The 19,344-nt window shown below is 43.8% G+C and overlaps 2 protein-coding genes across 8 annotated transcripts in view; one reads left to right on the top strand and one right to left on the bottom strand.

The window, feature by feature from the left end:
- The window catches only part of LOC139227553 (protein FAM227B-like), a 408,664-nt gene that overhangs the window by 213,683 nt on the left and 175,637 nt on the right, over positions 1-19,344 (top strand). The window lies entirely within an intron of this gene.
- fgf7 (fibroblast growth factor 7) overlaps positions 1-19,344 on the bottom strand; it is a 141,922-nt gene that overhangs the window by 75,388 nt on the left and 47,190 nt on the right. For 2 of the 4 annotated variants that reach the window (XM_070858396.1, XM_070858395.1), the window contains one exon: positions 10,575-10,751. The exons of the other annotated variants lie outside the window; for them this stretch is intronic. The gene's annotated coding sequence lies outside the window, so the exon portion shown is untranslated. The remainder of the gene's footprint in view (positions 1-10,574; positions 10,752-19,344) is intronic. 4 annotated transcript variants of the gene reach the window in all.

Here is a 19,344-nt window from a genome sequence, read left to right as displayed (position 1 = left end):
AGATATATAGAGACAGAAAGAGGACTAAAGAGTGCGAAGGAAAGAGAGAATTAAGTGTGACAAAAAAACAGACAAAGGAAAAATAGGAAAAAAATGAAAATGAAGAGGACATTGTAACCCAGATTTGTTTGGGAATTGCTGTATTGAGAAGATGATGAGCGAATGGCAGGGTAGGTGTGTGAAATGGACAAACATTCTTGACCCATAAACTATAGATCCCATCCATCATGGTCAGAAACAGTGGAACACCCAGTGGATACGTCATTGCACTGCTTTCATAGGAACATAGGAATTGCTAGATGAAAAAATACCACAGTCCATCTAGTTCACCTTGGTAGATGCATGATACAATGATAATGGAGTCATTGACTAATCAGAACAATCAATCTCTGACAATTAGTCTACAATAGACCCAGACATGAAGAAACCCTCAGTGTTCGAGAACTTTGGGGAACCATAGGTTCAGAGACACCTTGTTCCTCTCAAGCATGCTAAGCTTACCACATGTAATGTCTCAAATTATTCACATACTGAATCCCAAAATGTTATTTTCTGGAAGAAATCTATGTAATTTGCTTTTGAATGAGTGACCCTGTTCTGAGTATCAAAACAGTTTTGTATCCTTAATTTTTGCCTTCTGACACTAACAGGAAGTGTGGAATGCAAGACTGGCACAGAAATACTGCCAAGAAAGATACAAAGTTTAAAAAACCTTTCGGAATAATTCACTTCCTGCTGGAGTGAGACTCCACAGCATCATTGCTCCCTTTCTGGGCCGGTTAGATTGAGTGTCATGTCAGGACCAGAAGTCACATCATGAAAGGGTCCTTGATGACATTAATTACCAGCCCTAAATGGCTGTAGCGGGAATCATTTGTAATAACACCGTAAATCAAGTAATTTCACTATCACTGTTACGTTCAATGGAAAGGCTCATGGTGAGAAGGGACTTTTATTGGCTTTTGTGATAATTTTTGGAGAATCTGTACTCCTGGCATATCCCTTTCACTCTGCAAATTCCTGGATTTTTCACACATTAATAGTGGTGAGCACCGTTAATGTATCATTAAAATGACACGACTTCACGACAATTTATGGCCTATTACTTTCCGATGTCAAACAGTGTCAAGTGCAGTTCGATACACATTTACCAGAATAACTTCAGAGTCAAATCCCCATCTGATTCCAGAATACACTAAAGCTAAACGATTTGACAACTCCTTCAGGATTTTTTCTCAGGCCACTTGGGCTGAGCACCCGGTGGAGTATAACTCCATTTCCTGATTGCAGTGGCATCATCAATGTTTGTCAACATTCTTCTTTGAATGTTATCAGTTTTCTTCCTTCTCATTGGTTAAGGGTCTTTTCTACCTGCTTGGTTTAGTATCTTCTTCGTCGTCATTGATTAAAAAATCCAGAAAATTAACCCAATTGGTTTAAGTGGTGAATTAGACATTTAATGCCATACCACAGCTACAATTATCAAGTTCAATGGTAGCTCCAAGTTCCGTACAACTAATGTAGAACTAGATGAGTTAGATGAACCAGATATTTCAGAGGACTATGCAAGTCACAAAAGTGAAGGGAAGAAACTTTTAATCAGTTCATTTTTAGAGCAGTGTTAAATTAATCTCCGAGCCAGTATGTCATGAGGAATATTTAGGGCTAGAAATGCTAGGAGATTCAACCTGTATGCTCTGCTCGAAGCCAGTCCTAATGCAGGAGAGTAAGAATTCACTGGGGTTTATTTTCTTGGAGCCATATACTAATAAAATCAAAATGATTTTTTAAATGTTCATGAAGTTGCAATAAAATATAAGAGAATATTAGTGGTGATATATATGTGGGGCATAGCACCTTTAAGATAATATTTGTCGTTTGAGAAATGTGTATTCTCGCAATGGCCTAAAAGCAGTTCCCCTGAATGGACCTTTACAGCTCCAAAGATTTGGAATCTGTACCTTTTCTGTACCCTGCTCTTGGAGAGATGCATACCTGTGTGACTAACAAACACCCCACCAGTTGTAATCTCTTTACTGGATTTAATGCATCTTTCTGCTAAGCCATCAAACTTTTTCTTGAAGTGGCAGATATTAGTGCACAAAGCAAAGGTTTACAAGTTGAAGCAACTTATATTTTGATTTGTAATTAAATAGTAATGCAAAACACAAAGGTTATCAAATACAAAATGTTCCGCTCATAATAATGGATGAAACTGAGTAATGTAAGTAATGAGTAAGTGTGACCTTAGCTCCTTTAATTAGACTCCAGAGTGCAGGTACCGCGTGGGTGGCCTGCTTATATACAGTGCTCCCAAGGGATGCTGGAATCCCTTAGGACTCCAACAGGTAGGCCCTCTGGTGGTGGTGTGATACAGTTTGCCAAGGATTAAATACATAACATCACTCCCTCGTAAAGTCAACAGTACACTTATTTACAGGGTGTGACGATCTGGGGCCCTTCGCTCCCTTGTTGATCGTCTCGGTACAAATGCAGGTGTGGATGAGTTGGTTGGTTCTTCATTGGGCTGCTGGGCAGCCGGCCTTGCCTGGTTGCTGGGGATGGTGAATTCGGTTTCATGGTCAACCATGATGTTGGTTGCTACTTGTGTGTGTGTGTTGCAGGGTCGAAGTTGGTGGTGTCCTCTTCGGGTTGCTCGTAGCAGTTAGTGAACTGCAATTTGATTTTGTCCAAATGCTTTCTGCACGTTAGTCCATTGGCCAATTTGACCTGAAACACCCTACTCCCTTCTTTGGCTATGACTGTGCCAGCGAGCCATTTGGGACCATGTCCATAATTAAGTACAAACACAGGATCATTGATCTCAATATCACGTGACAAATTTGCGCGATAATGGTACATACTTTGTTGATGCCACCTGCCCTCGACGTGATTATGGAGATCAGTGTGGACAAGAGAGAGCCTTATTTTGAGCGTCCTTTTCATAAGCAGCTTGGCTGGGAGAATCCCGGTGAGCGAGTGGGGTCTGGTGCGGTAGCTGAGCAGAACTCGGGCAGTCGGGTCTGCAGGGAGCCTTCCGACACCCGCTTCAAGCTTTGCTTGATGGTCTGAACTGCCTGTTCTGCCTGGCCGTTGGATGCGGGTTTGAACCGGGCAGAAGTGACTTGCTTGATCCCATTGCGGGTATTGAATTCTTTGAATTCAGCACTGGTGAAACATGGCCCATTGTCGCTGACTAGGACATCAGGCAGGCCTTGTGCGGCAAACATGGCTCGTAGGCTTTCGATGGTGGCGGTGGACCTGCTTACAGCCATTATTACACATTCAATCCATTTTGAATAAGCATCCACGACAACCAAGAACATTTTGCCTAGAAATGGGCCCGTGTAGTCAACGTGGATCCTAGATCACGGTTTGGAGGGCCACGACCACAAACTTAGCGCTGCCTCTCTGGGTACATTGCTCAGTTGAGAGCAAGTGTTGCACTGGCGCACACTTGATTCTAAATCTGAGTCAATGCCGGGCCACCACACATGGGATCTGGCTATGGCTTTCATCATTACAATGCCTGGGTGGTTGCTGTGTAGGTCACGAATTACGTTTCTCTGCTTTTCTTGGGCAAGACCACGCGATTACCCCACAAAAGACAGTTCGCCTGCAAGGACATTTCATCTTTGCACCTGTGGAACGGCTTAATCGCCTCCTACATCTCCGCTGGGACGTTGGACCAGCTCCCATGGAGGACACAGTTTTTTTTTTACTAGGGACAGTAAAGGATCCTGGCTGGTCCAGGTCCTGTTCTGGCAGTCCGTAACAGGTGACTTTTCATTTTCGAATGCATTCATCACCATGAGCACGTCTGCAGGCTGTGCCATTTCCGCCCCGGTGGTGGGCAATGGTAGCTGACTGAGAGCATCAGCGCAGTTCTCTGTGTCCGGTCTGTGGCAGATTACATAGTTGTATGCCGACAGCTTGAGCGCCCATCTTTGGATGCAGGCAGAGGCATTGGTGTTAATCCCTTTGCTCTGTAAGTATAGCGATATGAACGGCTTATGGTCAGTTTCAAGCTCAAACTTGAGACCAAACAAATACTGGTGCATTTTTTTTCACCCCGTAAACGCACGGCAGAGCTTTTTTTTTTCAATCATGCTGTAGGCCCTTTCGACCTTGGACAGATACTGGATGCATAAGCGACCAGTTGCAAAATCCCCAGTTGTAACAAACACCCGACCCCATATGACGACGCATCGCAAGCTAGCACTAATCGTTTACATGGGTTATACAGAACAAGCAGTTTGTTTGAACATAAAAGACTTCTGGCTTTCTCAAAGGCAGCCTCTTGTGAATTCCCCCATACCCAGTTGTCTCCCTTGCGCAGTAGCACATGTAGGGGTTCTGGCAAGGTGTTTAACCCGAATAGGAAATTACTGAAATAGTTGAGTCCCAGGAACAACCGCAGTTCTATCACGTTCTGTGGTCTCGGCGCGTTCTTGATGGCCTCCGTCTTGGCGTCGGTGGGTCTGATGCTGTCTGCTGTGATTCTTCTTCCCAAGAACGCGATCTCTGGCATCAGGAAAACACACTTCGAGCGTTTCAACCTGAGTCCCATGCAATCTAGCCGACTTAGAACCTCTTCCAAATTCTTCAAGTGTTCGATGGTGTCCCGACCGGTGACCAGTATGTCATCCTGGAAAACCACGGTGCGAGGAACTGACTTTAGCAGGCTCTCCATGTTCCGTTGGAAATTTGCCACGGCCGACCGAATCTCGAACGGGCATCTGTTCTAGATGAACAGACCTTTGTGCGTGTTGATGCAGATGAGGCCTTTCGAAGATTCCTCCAGCTCCTGTGTCATGTAGGCCGAGGTCAGGTCCAACTTGGTGAACGTCTTTCCTCCAGCCAGGGTCGCAAATAGGTCGTCTGCCTTGGGTAGCGGGTACTGGTCCTCTGTAGCGAAAAACGGTTCATCGTTACTTTATAGTCCCCACAAATTCTGACCGTGCCGTCACCTTTGAGTACCGGGACAATCGGACTGGCCCACTTGTTGAATTCCACCGGCGTGATGATGCCTTCTCGCTGCAGCCTGTCCAGCTTAATTTCCACTTTCTCTCGCATCATATATGTTCCCGCCCGTGCCTTGTGGTGGATGGGTCGTGTACCAGGAACCAAATGGATCTACATTTTCACCCCCGAGAAACTTCCAATGCCTGACTCGAGCAATGATGGGAATCTGCTCAGAACCTGGGCACATGAGGCATCGTCGACGGACGCAAGCGCTCAGATGTCGTCCCAGTTCCAGTGGATTTTTCCCAGCCAGCTTCTGCCGAACAGTGTGGGACATCCCCTGGCATGATCCATAGTGGGGGTTCATGCACTGCTCCATCATAGGAGACTTTGACTTCTGCACTGCCAATTACAGGGATTAGTTCTTTGGTGTAAGTTCTTAGCTTAGTGTGAATGGGGCTGAGCTTGGGCCTGTGTGCCTTGTTGCACCACAGACTGTCGAAGGCCTTTTTGCTCATTATGGACTGACTCGCACCCGTGTCCAGTTCCATGGATACTGGAATTCCGTTCAGTTCAACTTTTAACTATTGGTGGACATTTCATGGTGAAGGTGTGTACCCCGTACACTTCTGTCTCCTCGGTTTGAGTCTCTAGTTTAGCCTGATCCACCATAGATCGATCTTCCTCTGCAGTGTGGTGGTTTGCAGGATTTTCAGCTCGTCTGCACATTCGCTGGAGGTGTCCCATTGTTCTGCAACCGTTGCACGCATAGTGCTTGAAGCGGCATTGATGGGCCCAGCAAGGTGTTAACTGCCTCGCATTAACGATTGATGGTGGACTCTGGGTCATCTGAGGTTGTGCAGCAGCCGGCGTGTACATTCTGCCATGTATATTCCTAATCGAAAACGACGTTACTTTGTGCACAGTGCTGGCCGAAACCTCTTTATGCTGCAAAATTTGTTTGGTGTTATCGCTGGTAGACATAAATGCCTGGGCTATCATTATGGCTTTGCTCAGATTCGGTGTTTCAACAGTCAATAGTTTGTGAAGGATTACCTCATGGCCAATGTCAAGCACAAAAAAAGTCTCTCGGCATTTGTTCTAGGAATCCGTCAAATTCACAATGTCCTGCGAGGCGCGTTAGTTCGGCGACGTAGCTCGCCACTTCCTGGCCCTCCGACTGTTGACACGTGTAGAACCGATACCTCGCCATCAAAGCGCTTTGTTTAGGATTTAGGTGCTCCCAGGCCAGCGTACACAATTCTTCATAGGATTTGGTTGTTGGTTTTACCGAAGCTAGAAGATTTTTCATGAGGCCATAGGTTGTTGTCCCACAGACAGTAAGGAGGATCGCTCTTCGTTTGGCAGCGTTCTTGTCCCACTTCCAGCTCTTTGGCCACGAATACCTCCCAATCGTCCCCTTCTGAGAATTTCTCCAGGATACCAACTGTTCTTTGAATTTTCGCGTGGTTGTTCGTTATCTCGTCGCCAATTGTTATGCCCATAATGAAGGATGAAACTGAATACTGCAAGCAATGAGTAAGTGTGACCTTAGCTCCTTTAATTAGACTCCAGAGTGCAGGTACCGCGTGGGTGGCCTGCTTATATACAGTGCTCCCAAGGGATGCTGGGATCCTTTGGGACTCCAAGAGGTAGGCCCTCTGGTGGTGGTGTGATACAGGTTGCCAAGGGTTAAATACATAACACAAAAGTACTGTATTATATGCCTGTATAATATTTTAAGTATCTGATATTTGTGCTCATTTCCTGTTTACAAAGCCTTGCTTTCTGTTATCACCTTTTTCCTATTATAAAATTCTTTGCCCTCGTGTGTATATATAAAGCAAATTGGCTAGGTAAACTTGCCGCATGTAATTACAGCCTCCCATAACATCTCAGTTTTGTGCTTCCCAACACCTCAGCCTGTACCGAATACAAATTCTTATGCTCCAACCAGCTCTACTCCTCTGCTTCCCAAAGTGCTATGCATTTTGCTAGTTAACAATGGCCCAGATTTTGCGGTGGTAATGCTGGTGAACGGTCAGTGTTTGCTGTCATTACTCCTCTGAAACTGATCGCAACTTCAGGACTTAGCACATGCGCATCCATAATATGCGGAAGTCCTGAAAGTGCGGTCAATCATTCACTTCTCCGCCATAACCTGTGCCATGAAATTCCCATAGCCAGCAATCAGTGAAACCAGTTAAATTGACGAAAACTGAAACTTTTTCAATCTAATTGCGCTTTTAAACACCCTATTAAAAGTTAAGCCTTGTTGAAATAGGTGTAACTGGGATTTTAACGGCATATTGACTGCTTAACAACTGTTCTGGTCCTGATACACAAATTTTATATTTATGAAATGTCAAATTTCTCCATTATGATAGAAAATTACTAGATTTTTAAAATAATTTATTTAAAATTTTTTTAAGCTTGTTTATGGTTTTCAGTTTCTACCTTAACCCCATGTTTATGTCCCAATCTTTATTTCGCTCTCTGTAAAAAAAAAAAAATATTAAAAGTGAATTGAATTACCTGGTTTGCGCTCTGAGAATTCTTCAATGTGACTGGTTGCTAAGACAGCTTTTTGATGTCACCACTGCACCACAGAGTTTATGCGGAACAAATGGCGGCAGCCATTCATTACACTTACACTTGCCCACATACTTTCAATAAGCTTATGCACTGGAACTTGCTGTGATTAGAAAGCCATTTCAGTGCAGCACCCTCTACAGGTGACCTGGGACCTGTGTGAACAGGGCAAGCAATTGTGTATCTCCTTAACCAATCAGGTTGAAGAATACTTACTGAGACACATAGCGTCTGAACCAGGAAGTGTAAGTTAGAGTATTTAATTCAATGCCAAATCATGTGCAGAAAGCGAAATAAAGAGAGGGAAAGAAATAGTGATAAATGAGACAGAAAGAAAAAGTAAAACAGTTAATGATTACAAAACATAAGCCCGGATTTTGCAGTAGGAATAATAGTGAGGCGACCACGCTCACCGTTATTATGGAGTAAATCAGACCGTAACATCCGGTGTCCGCACATTCGCAGTTAAACACAGAAATTGAGTTGCTTTGCTTCTCCATAAGCTTTGCTACACTGGTATCTCAGTGAAAGACATACACGAAGGGCGTGATGTTGTGGTACTTACCTGCTAAACATGCCTGAAAAAGTTCGGGCTTGTCCATTCACATGTAAGTTAATTTTTAATGACGTGATGATAAGTCTTAATTACTGCCAAACAACCTCTCTGGCACTGAAAATTTACTTTTACAACTGTGGAATCTCATTCCTTCAGATTTTAATTATTGTTGGAGATTTTAAATAAAATGTAAAACATTTTTTTTAACTTTTTTTCTTTCTGTCTCTTTTCCTCGCTCTTAATCCCATCTTTTTTTGCCTCTCTTTATTTCGCTTTCTGTACATGATTTTACATTGAATTTAATATTCTACCACTTCCTGGTTTAGACTGTGTACCTCTGTAAGGGTTCTTCAATCTGATTTGTTGAAGAGGCATATTCACACAGGTCCCAAATATCCTGTAGAGTTGCCATGCAAAAGCCCACAAAATGTCTGTGGGCATATCGTGCCAGAATTGATGGTGTCTTCAATGGTGTATGCCATCGTAATCCTTCAGAAAGGCCCCGCAATTCCGGGTTTCTGCATGCACTGCGTAAGCATGAAAACCCCGAATTTGCGATCTGCCAAGGTACGCCTCAACAGATCATATGAACTGACTGGAAAATCACTTTCGCTGGCTAATTGCCCAACTATTACCCAGCAATTGCCCATAAAACTCTTGTGCCTGCAGGTAAAAGCAGAAAAGCAGATGCTTTCACCAGCATAAGGGTTATTATAAATCTTAAAATAAAAATGTTAACATATAAAATGATGCACAAACACTTAAAATTAGTTTATACAAATATTGGCCCAGATTAAAATGTTTAAACTGATTTTACAAAAAAATTTTAATTTTTATTGTAGTTGGTGTAATAAAGGGACTTTTAATTCAATTTGAAAATCAGAACATTTATATTTATTAGAGTTGACTGAATCGTTTAATTATTTGGGGATTCCATTGCATTTCATTCGGGAATTCCGTTCTAAAATGACTGCAATGGCATCCTCCTTTCTCATTGGTGAACCGACCCATGTGATCCCAGGGACGCTTCCGAAGCGCCTGTGTCCCTGGGATCCATGGGCCTTTACGCAGGCGTATGCCTGGAGGCCCAAGATCCGAACTGTCTGTAGCTTTCGAGCCTGGAGGTAAGTTCACAGATGTTTCGCGGGTCGAGGGGCGCTCCGGAGGTACGCCTCCGACCGCAAATTCAGGGCCAATGAATGGCGAGCGCCGTTCGCTCATCACTGACCGCAAAATCCAGGCCAATATAGCTCATTTAATTTTAAAATGATCAATAATCTATTAATCCTAATTCAATTCTTAGCTGGACTTTTAAATGACCTTTTCTTACTTTTAGATCTTTTGGTCAGTGTCATATACATTGTTTACTTTAAATGTTTATTAGTTTTTAAGTATGCCATGTGTTGGCACATCAAAGACTTGTCGTAGGGAGAAAAAGCTCAATTATAAGTGATTAAATTTTACAGTAGCAGAGGAATTTTAGAGCCTAAAGGCACAATGACCCCCTTGTGTGAGTAAACCTCATTAATTTTCCCCAGACCTCCTGTTTAATGGTAAATTAGTTATTGACAAGAGCATAGAAACAGCAGGAATTATTTGCACATTTGAAAATGCTTCAATCAATAAATCTGGTGTTACTGTCAATGAACTTCACGTTGTACTTACTCCAAAATTCCTAAATGCTGAATAAAGCTGTTTATTGCAAGGTGGCATGCTACACTGCAGCTACTAATGTAGCTAAAATATCTGCTTTTTGTGGTTGAATCTGAACTCTTGATGTAATGATTTCAATGCAAGATTCTAGTGTGGTTTCCAGGATACACAACAAGTGCATTTCCCTTGGGATTGGAGCATTATACATGTACATTTCTCAATGTTTGAAATCATTGAGTATTAAAACAGAGAATAGCAACAACATTATAAAACACATAAAAAGAGTTCTGAAATTATTTAACTTTAAATAGTAGTAGCAATGTGCTTTAATATGTACTAAAGCTGCAGCTCGAACATTAAAGACCAAAATACATATTTAGACATAGAAATGAAAGCTATAATTTTAACATTTAACAGGAATTTTAGAGCGTTCCCTGTACTTGCTTTTCAGAACGTTATTGAGTTATTTTTGAAGTTTATGCACACAAACTGTAATTGGCCAAAATGCTTGTTGTTTATGTGCATTTTAATTTTTTTTAAAAGCTGTGGTCTGCCATGTTAGATCTCAGTCTGAAAAGTTTCCCAGTCTTAAAAACATCTCACTGATATATTTAGTGACTTGATTTCACTGGTACAATAAATGGTATAGCCACTCAGTTGAATTATAATTTGCTTTAAAGATTTACTTTTTGGTAAATCCTGCAATTGGTAGATGATATCACCTCCGAGATAACGTTGGCCCAAAAATTGCGGTTGGAGGTTTCCTGCGGGCGGACGCCTCCAACCAGAATTTTTTTAACGAAAATACCTGGTGGTCCCAGAGGAACGTAGGCTTGCGCACCGAGGTCAAGTTGCGCAGTCCAGCATACGGGCACGTCTTCCAGGTGTGTATGCGTATCCAGGGGTCATGTGGGCCTGGATCACCAATCACAATGTAGTATTCTCATTCATAGTAATGGGAGCTCCGAGCTTAATGAGAATACCCCTAAAATCAAATAAAACACCGACACAAATTTAAAAAAACACTTTTTTTAAATTAATAGAAATTGCATAAAATTAAATGTTTTAGAGAAACATTTATTTTTTTGAAATTAAAAAAAATATATATATTTTAAGTGTTAAAAATAAACGTACCTTCATAGACAGGGTTTTGAATATAAAAATAAGTAATAACATTTATTTTTTTCTTTGTTTTAAAACTCTTGCGCTGGTAAAAGTAGGCTATACTCCTGCAAGCAGGCATATAAGAGTTTGAAGGACATTCACTGGGCAAGAGTTGGGCAAATAGCCCAAATTTCCACCCGCAAATGTCCTTCTCCCGGGGATGTGTGTGATCTGTCAAAAGACATTTTGCAAAAACTGTTTCTCGGCCTATGTGCATCGCGTGCCGAGAACTGGTATTTGCGAGGCTTCTTTGAGTGCGCGCGCATATCGTACACACCTGGAGAGGCCGCAATTTTCGAGTCAATATGTTTGATACAAAATCCTAACTACCTTGTATAATTTTTTTCTTGCCTTCCTGGAGTACTATTAAAAATCAACTGTTCATGCTATTTACTTATCAAATATGAAGTCAAGCATAACATCTATGGCAGGCTCTTTGTTAAGTTAAAAAAATCTCTCTGCAAGAGCACTATAACTTTTTGGGCAAGAATAAAGCACTGTGTCCTCGACAGCTAAAATGCCTGTCATTAGCTTGTCTTTTTGCTAGGCTTTTCATCTAAGTATACTATTTAGATCCTTTTAATTGTAACCTGTCTAAACTCACCCGGGAGATAGATATTTGTGGGACCATTTTGGCACAGAATATAAGACTGCAGCTTTGATATATTTCAATGATGAACTCCGTTCTTAAACCCCAAGTGACTGAACAAAGGTTGATTCAAACAGGAATATTATAAAATGTCCTTAAATTATCAATATCTCTTTTATATTCGTAATTAAAAACTAAGCCAAGTGTAGAATTTGACATTTAATAATATATTCTTACCAATGTAAATGGTTAGTATAGCCCTTTGATTTAAAACTGGATAAATTCCAAGGTCAAGGTATCAGACTTTATGCTTTAAAGACGCTTGCAATTATTGGTATTACGAGATTTACGCCACATTACTTGGTGTACAGTACAACTTTAAAGCATCAAATCATAAAAGTGAAAAATATTAACATTTATTGGTTTGGATTTTGGTCATCATTTGCGCCAGATTTTTGGATGGTATTCAGATTTTTTTGTGAAATACCACCCGTTGCAATTTTGATCAAAGTGTATCGCCGGCAGTTTTGAAATACTGTTGGGGAATGGACGACCGGCGTGCAACACTTTTTAAAAAAAAAAACGCTTCCGCCCACGTTTGGTGATAACGGTTACATGTAGGCGAGGAGAAAAAAACTGCCGGGGAGAAACCAGTGGGAGCAGCAGTTCGATCGGCGATAAAAATGAAAGCCTACAAAAAAAGTTGTTAAAAGGTTTTTTTAAATTTTTTGCGGCAATTCAGTGCAGAAGGGTCCTGTGAATGTTTTCCTATTTTTTATTTTTTGTTTTTTTGAAAACTATTTTTTGTGTTCGCCCCCACTCCCCCAGGCCCAACTCTCAGCCTCAGTCTAAATTTTTCTAGAATACCACTGAATTTGACCAGGATCGTGTTTTCCACTGAAAATTCACGTGGAACACCGATTTTTCCCACCGGGCGGATTTAAAAAAATGTGTTGATCAAAATTCCGCCGATCTTAATTAAAATGGTAATCTGGTGGTGGCAGTTTTTCACCAAAATTCAGCCCATTGAGATTTCAATTATGTATTTGTATTCTCTGGGTAATTGCTTATAATTACTCACAGTAAACACTAGTATGTGCTTTACACAATATGTAAAACTAAGACACTTGCATAACAACATAAGACATAGGAGCAGGAGTAGGCCATATAGCCCCTCGAGCCTGTTCTGCCATTCAGTAAGATCAAGGCTGATCTTCAACCTCAACTCCACTTTCCCGCCCAGTCCCCATATCCCTTGATTCGCTTAGTATATAAAAATCTATTGATCTCTGCCTTGAATATACTCAACAACTGAGCATCCACAGCCTTCTGGGGTAGGGAATTCCAAAGATTCACAACCCTTTGAGTGAAGAAATTTCTCCTCATCTCGGTCCTAAATAGCCGATCCCTTATTCTGAGACTGTGACCCCCTAGTTCTAGACAGCCCAGCCAGGGGAAACAACCTCCCTGCATCTACCCTGTCGAGCCTTGTAAGAATGTTGTATGTTTCAATGAGATCACCTCTCATTCTTCTAAACTCTAGAGTATATAAGCCTAGTCTACTCAATCTTGCCTCATAGGACAATCCCCCCATCCCAGGAATCAGTCTGGTGAACTTTCGTTGCACTCCCTCTTCGGCAAGTATATCCTTCCTTAGTTAAGGAGACCAAAACTGTGCACAATACTCCAGGTGTGGTCTCACCATGGCCCTATATAATTGCAGTAAGATATTTTTACTCTTATACTCAAATCTTCTTGTAATAAAGGCCAACATACCATTTGCTTTCTTAATTGCTTTCTGCACCTGCATGTTAACTTTCAGTGATCCGTGTACAAGGATACCCAGGTCCCTCTGAACACCAACATTTCCCAATCTCTCTACCTTGTCAAGTCGCTTAAGAATTTAAATTTTTCAATTAAATCACCTCTCATTCTTCTAACCTCTCAGGAATATAGACCTAATTGATTCAATCTCTCCTCATAGGACAGTCCCCCATCCCAGGAATCAGTCTAGTGATCCTTTGTTGCACTCCCTCTAAGGCAAGTATATCCTTCCTTGGGTAAGGAGACCAAAACTGTGTACAGTACTCCAGGTGTGGTCTCACCAAGGCCCTATATAATTGCTGTAAGACTTCTTTACTCTTGGGCTACTTTGTGCCTCCACAGAGCAGGGCGCTGCAAGTTACTGCTGCTGCAAAACCCCCGCCAAATTTAGCGGGAGGCGCTGTAATCCCCTCATCGGGGCAAAAACTCATTTGCGCCTCCACAGGGCGCAAATGAGTTTTCGTCCCGATGCGGCAAGAACAGCGCCTCCCGCTAAATTTGACGGGGGTCTGGCAGCGGCGGTAGCTCGTAGCACCCCGCTCGGCTGTGCCCAGCACTGCTGGCAAGATCGCCATGCGCAGCACCCCGTTACCGCCCCGGAACAAAAATTGATCCCCGCCATTGGTTTAGCGCCTGGCGCTGACCATGCAGCTTCAGCTGTCGTGTTTCAGCCCGATGTCGGCTGGAGGAGCGCTATTTTAAGGCGCCAGCATCGGGTAAAGTTTTAGTCGGCCAATAATGGTCGTTGCTTACTCCCACATAGACAGGCAGGTCTTTTGACAGATTTCACCGATTTGCAGTTGAAGGAGTGTTCTGCCTGTTAAAGATTTGTGACTTTCATTGAGGGCAGATTTGACAGTCCAACATTTATATTGTTTCATGGGGGCTGTGTTGGCACCGGACCTCACGCTTCAACGCCACTGTCCGAGGCAATTTAGGCAGAGAGAAAGATAGCAAAAATGTGGCTAGAGGTGGGAGGGCCAACAGGACTTTCAATAGGAGGACTTGTCCTCCCAGGGTTTTCCGGCAGCAGTTCTCCTTCATCAATTTCACTGAGGAATATTATGTCTGTAATGCACTTATGAACGACTCCACGAGGCAATGTGTTGTACCCAAACTGTAGTGACCTTGGTCCTTTATTCGTAACTCCAGAGTGAGGCACCAGCGTGGTGGGCAGCCTTTTATACTGGGCCCTGCACACCTATGCAGGTGACCCTCAGGTCTCCCACCGCAGTGCCCTCTGCCACAGGGACAGGAAACCCCGGTCTTCACCAACTGCACCCTCTAGTGGTGCCAGCATAGTATATACACAGTGTAAACCTTATTCATAGTACATCAGGTAACAAGTCTCCATCTTATGCAACTATACAGTGACTACACAGAGAGTATATCTATAGTCTGCATATATAACAAGGAACAGTGTATTCAAAGACTGCATTTCAGCAAGGACGTGGTCACAGAGCTCTGCCACCTCCTGCAACAAACCCTCGAGTCTCAGACCAGGGTGAGGATGGCTCTCTCAGTGGCAGTCAAGGTCCCCATTGCACTCAATTTCTATGCCAGCGGATACTTAGTGTGCAACAGGAGACATCTCCAACGTTTCCCAGTTTGCCATCCATTGCTGCATCCGCGAGGTCACAGATGCTCTCTACAGAAGGAGAAGAGACTACATTTCCTTCCCCATGACCAGAGAGAAGCACCTGGCGCATGCATGTGGCTTTGCCAGGGTAGTGGGCTTCCCCATGGTGCAGGGCGCTGTTGGTTGTGCCCACGTCGCTTTGCGGGCACCGCATAACAATCCTGAGGTATTCCGTAACCGCAAAAGCTACCACTCACTGAATGTGCAGTTGGTGTGCGACCACACATGCCGAATCCTCACTGTCAATGCCCGCTATCCTCGCAGCAGCCATGATGCATTCATCTCAAACTGCTAGAGCACAGATTGGTGGCCTGCTGCGACACTGTGAGATCTCCGGTCAAAGGTGGTGGACCCAGCAACGATGGCAACAGTCAGAGCTTGCGTGGCATGCAGCCAAGATTGCATGAGAACAGTCTGAGCTTCCTTGCCAACAACCATTGACTGCATTACAGCACTAAGGCGTTGCATTGCTTCTGCTTGTGCTGCAATGGAAGCTGCCACATCATCCATGACGTGTCATGAGGTCTGGGTCCCCACAGTCTCTCTGGGAGTCCACCATCATCTGCAGACTGGTAATGATGGGTTCCATGGTGTGCGCAGAGCTTTGTGCAATGTTGCAGGCAGACTTCTCCACGCTCTTTACTATTGCTGAGAGGCTCCCTGGCACCCTTGCCATTGCACCTATTATCGTGGAGTGCCTGGCCATTACTCTTCTTATGAACGTCTCCCCATCGAGGACCTCATCTAAGTCCTGTGCAGCAGAACTCACGTGCGAACTCTCCGTCCGGGAAGCCGGCTCCCGAGCTACCCTTTCCCATTGGCCTTGCTGCAGCTCTCTAGTCCCCGGTGTCTCACCCAGTGCAGATCCCTCTACTAAGCTAACCTCTAATGAACGCATAGTGCCAGTATCTGAGCTGGTGCCTGCGGGTGAAAGATGCAGTGACGCGGTGCTTGGATCCTCTTCTCCTTCTTCACTATCATTGGGGGGCTCGGGGACAGGTTGGTCATCTGCTTGCAGATTATCTGAAAGCATAACGGGCACAAAATTCGCATTAAGGTGAGGGCAGGGGGGCAGGAATGAAGCAAGGAAGGCAAGACAGTATCAGGAGCTGGAAAGTGATAAAGCTTTCTGGTGTGGAGGAGGGAAGTGGAATTAGTAAAGGAGAGGGGATAAAGATACCGTTGTTGCCCCCCATCGGGGGCGACTTTGCCGACGGGCATGGCACCCACCACCTGCAGCCCAATGAGCCGTAGTACTCTCTCCTCCAGGTCCGACAGCTGCTGGAGCTGAGGTTCACCCCCACCTGTCCTCTGCTGCTCCCTCCTATTGCGTGCCATCTTGGTCTGCAAAAGAAAGGAATGTGCGTTATATACCTACCATCGTGAATAGCTGTGAATGTAGGCAAGGAGTGAAATGAGGATGTGACTGAGTAGGTGCACATGTTTGGTGGGCGAGTGGTGCTTTGCGCAGTGTGCACAGACAGAGATTTAGAGACTGGTATGAAGGAGCTGTTGACCACCCGACTGAGGTCATTGAATTTTTTTACTGCACTGTGTGAGGCTGCGTTGAACTACAGTGCTGTCCGAGACCTCCTCTGCCACTTCCCTCCACATCGCCCTGAAGACCTGGGGCAATGGCCGCCTTCCACTTGCCAGGAATGTTCAACTGCCCCCACCAATGCGTCCAATGCTACGTCATTGAAACAACGAGGTCTCTCCCGTATAGCTGGATTAGGAGCAGCCATAGCAAAAAGTTCTTGCAGTCCCTCGGGTCGTCTTTAGATGCACGACTGGTGAAAATGAGCAACTCCACATTGATAGATCCTTCCCTTTAAGAGCTGGAATGAGCCAGTGTGAAGGAGTGAAGGATGATTGCTGAATGCAAGTCACCTGAAATTGGGTAGCGCTCTAGTGTTATCGCCCCTGTATGCCCCACTGAGGTGATTAGCGCTTGATTTGCCACTCCCTTCCTGTCTGGGGCGCTAAAGCCCAATTTAGAAGAAGTTCAGAAACCTTTGCACCTGGCGCTAAATTTTCAAAATCTAAAAGCGGCACACTACCGAATTCCTCCCCCTTATACTCCAATCACTTTGTGTTAAAGGCTAACATATAATTCGCTTTCCTAATTGCTTGTTGTACATGCATGTTAACTTTCTGGGATTATTGTACAAGGACACCCAGGCCCCTCTGAATACCAATATTTCCCAGTCGCTCACCTTTTTAAAAAAATATATATTCTGCTTTCTATTTTTCCTACTAAAATGGATAACTTCACATTTCTCCACATTATATTGCATCTGCAATGTTCTTGCCCACTCATTTAACCTGTCTATATCCCTTTGCATCCTCCTCACAGCTTACTTTCCCACCTAGCTTTGTATCATCAGCAAACTTGGATACATTACACTCAGTCCCCTCATCTAAGTCATTGATATAGACTGTAAATAGCTGAGGCTCAAGCACTGATCCTTGCGGTACCACACTAGTTAAAGTCTGCCAACTCAAAAATGACCCATTTATTCCTACTCTTTCTTTTCTGTCTATTAACTAATTCTCAATCCATGCTAATATATTGCCCCCAATCCCATGAGCCCTAATTTTGTCATCATCATCATCATCATCATCATAGGCGGTCCCTCGAAACGAGGATGACTTGCTTCCACGCCAAAAAAAAGGATGAGTTCACAGATGTTTCGAAAGAACTACATCCTCAAGGGTGGAAGATTCCTGTGCGTGGATTTTTTTAACGTGTGGTGGCCGTTGCACACCAGCCACCACACGGGCTTGACAGAGCTCGGTCTTGGTCCAGTGGCAAAGATTACCCAAGACAACTGGAGACCTGCTCTGCTGCACGGACCCAGTACACACACATATCAGTGTGGGCTGGCCCGTGCTTCCCCTGGGAAACATATAGAAACACAGAGAAACAGAGAGAGACACACACACATACAGAGACGGACAGACGTGGACAGAATTAGACACAACATGTCAGCGTACTGTACAACGTACTTTAGTTAGAAAATTGTATCCTGTTGCACCAATTGTATCATGTCAGAATGTGCAGGTTAGCAACGTATTCGTATTCCTCTGCTGTCATAAACCCATAATGCAGGAGCCCTGGTGATGTTACCCCCTCCCCCCGCCCCCCACAGTGATGATCACCACTTGACATCTCGGCTATATTTTTTTATTGATTTGGAAGGGTGGGAGAGGAGAGACGATTTCCTACCATGATTAAGAAAGGGTGGGGCGCTGATGGATATCGGGGCGGTTTCTGTAGATGGGTACAGTTCTCAAACACACAGGGTTGGGGTTCTTTATAATTCACCTCATGCATGGCCACTATTTTCGACAAATTAATTTAACGGGTGTTGCTCAGGAGATTAAGGACTCTCTGAAGTCCATGGTCACTCGGAGAATGTTGTGCAGAATTATTGCAGCTTGTTGATCTAAACTCCTGAGACTGCACGCAAGGTGAAGGGGCTTTCTGTTGCAGAATTGTGTTTATGCGCATCCATCCCTAACTTTGTGTAATAACCTCTTGTGTGGCATTTTATCCAAATAACCAACATTTACAGGTTCCCGCTTATCTACTCTGCTAGTTACAACCTCAGTAAATGCTAACAGGTTTGTCAAACACCATTTCCCTTTCATAAATCCGTGTAGATTTTGTCGAATCATATTATGATTTTCTAACTGTCCTGTTACCATGTCCCTACTAATAGATTCTAGCATTTTCCCTCGGAATAAGGTGGACAAATTAACTGTGCAGATAGCAGTTAACGGATACAATGTGATTGGCATCACGGAGATATGGCTCCAGGGTGACCAAGGCTGGGAACTCAACATCCAAGGGTATTCAACATTTAGGAAAGATAGACAGAAAGGAAAAGGAGGTGGGGTGGCGTTGCTGGTTAAAGAGGAAATTAATGCAATTGTAAGGAAGGACATTAGCTTGGATGATGTGGAATTGGTATGGATGGAGCTACGGAATACCAAAGGGCAGAAAACGCTAGTGGGAGTTGTGTACAGACCTCCAAACAGTAGTAGTGATGTTGGGGAGGGCATCAAACAGGAAATTAGGGCTGCATGCAATAAAGGTGTAGTAGTTATCATAGGTGACTTTAATATGCATATAGATTGGGCTAACCAAACTGGAAACAATACGGTGGAGGAGGATTTCCTGGAGTGCATAAGGGATGGCTTTCTAGACCAATATGTCAAGGAACCAACTAGGGGGGAGGCCATCTTAGACTGGGTGTTGTGTAATGAGAGAGGATTAATTAGCAATCTCGTTGTGCGAGGCCCCTTGGGGAAGAGTGACCATAATATGGTGGAATTCTACATTAGGATGGAGAAGGA

The sequence above is a fragment of the Pristiophorus japonicus genome, chromosome 17, assembly GCF_044704955.1.
Source record: "Pristiophorus japonicus isolate sPriJap1 chromosome 17, sPriJap1.hap1, whole genome shotgun sequence".
Classification (NCBI taxonomy): Eukaryota; Metazoa; Chordata; class Chondrichthyes; family Pristiophoridae; genus Pristiophorus; species Pristiophorus japonicus.
Note: the sequence above shows the minus strand (reverse complement) of the source record. Positions and strands in the feature narration are given on the sequence as shown.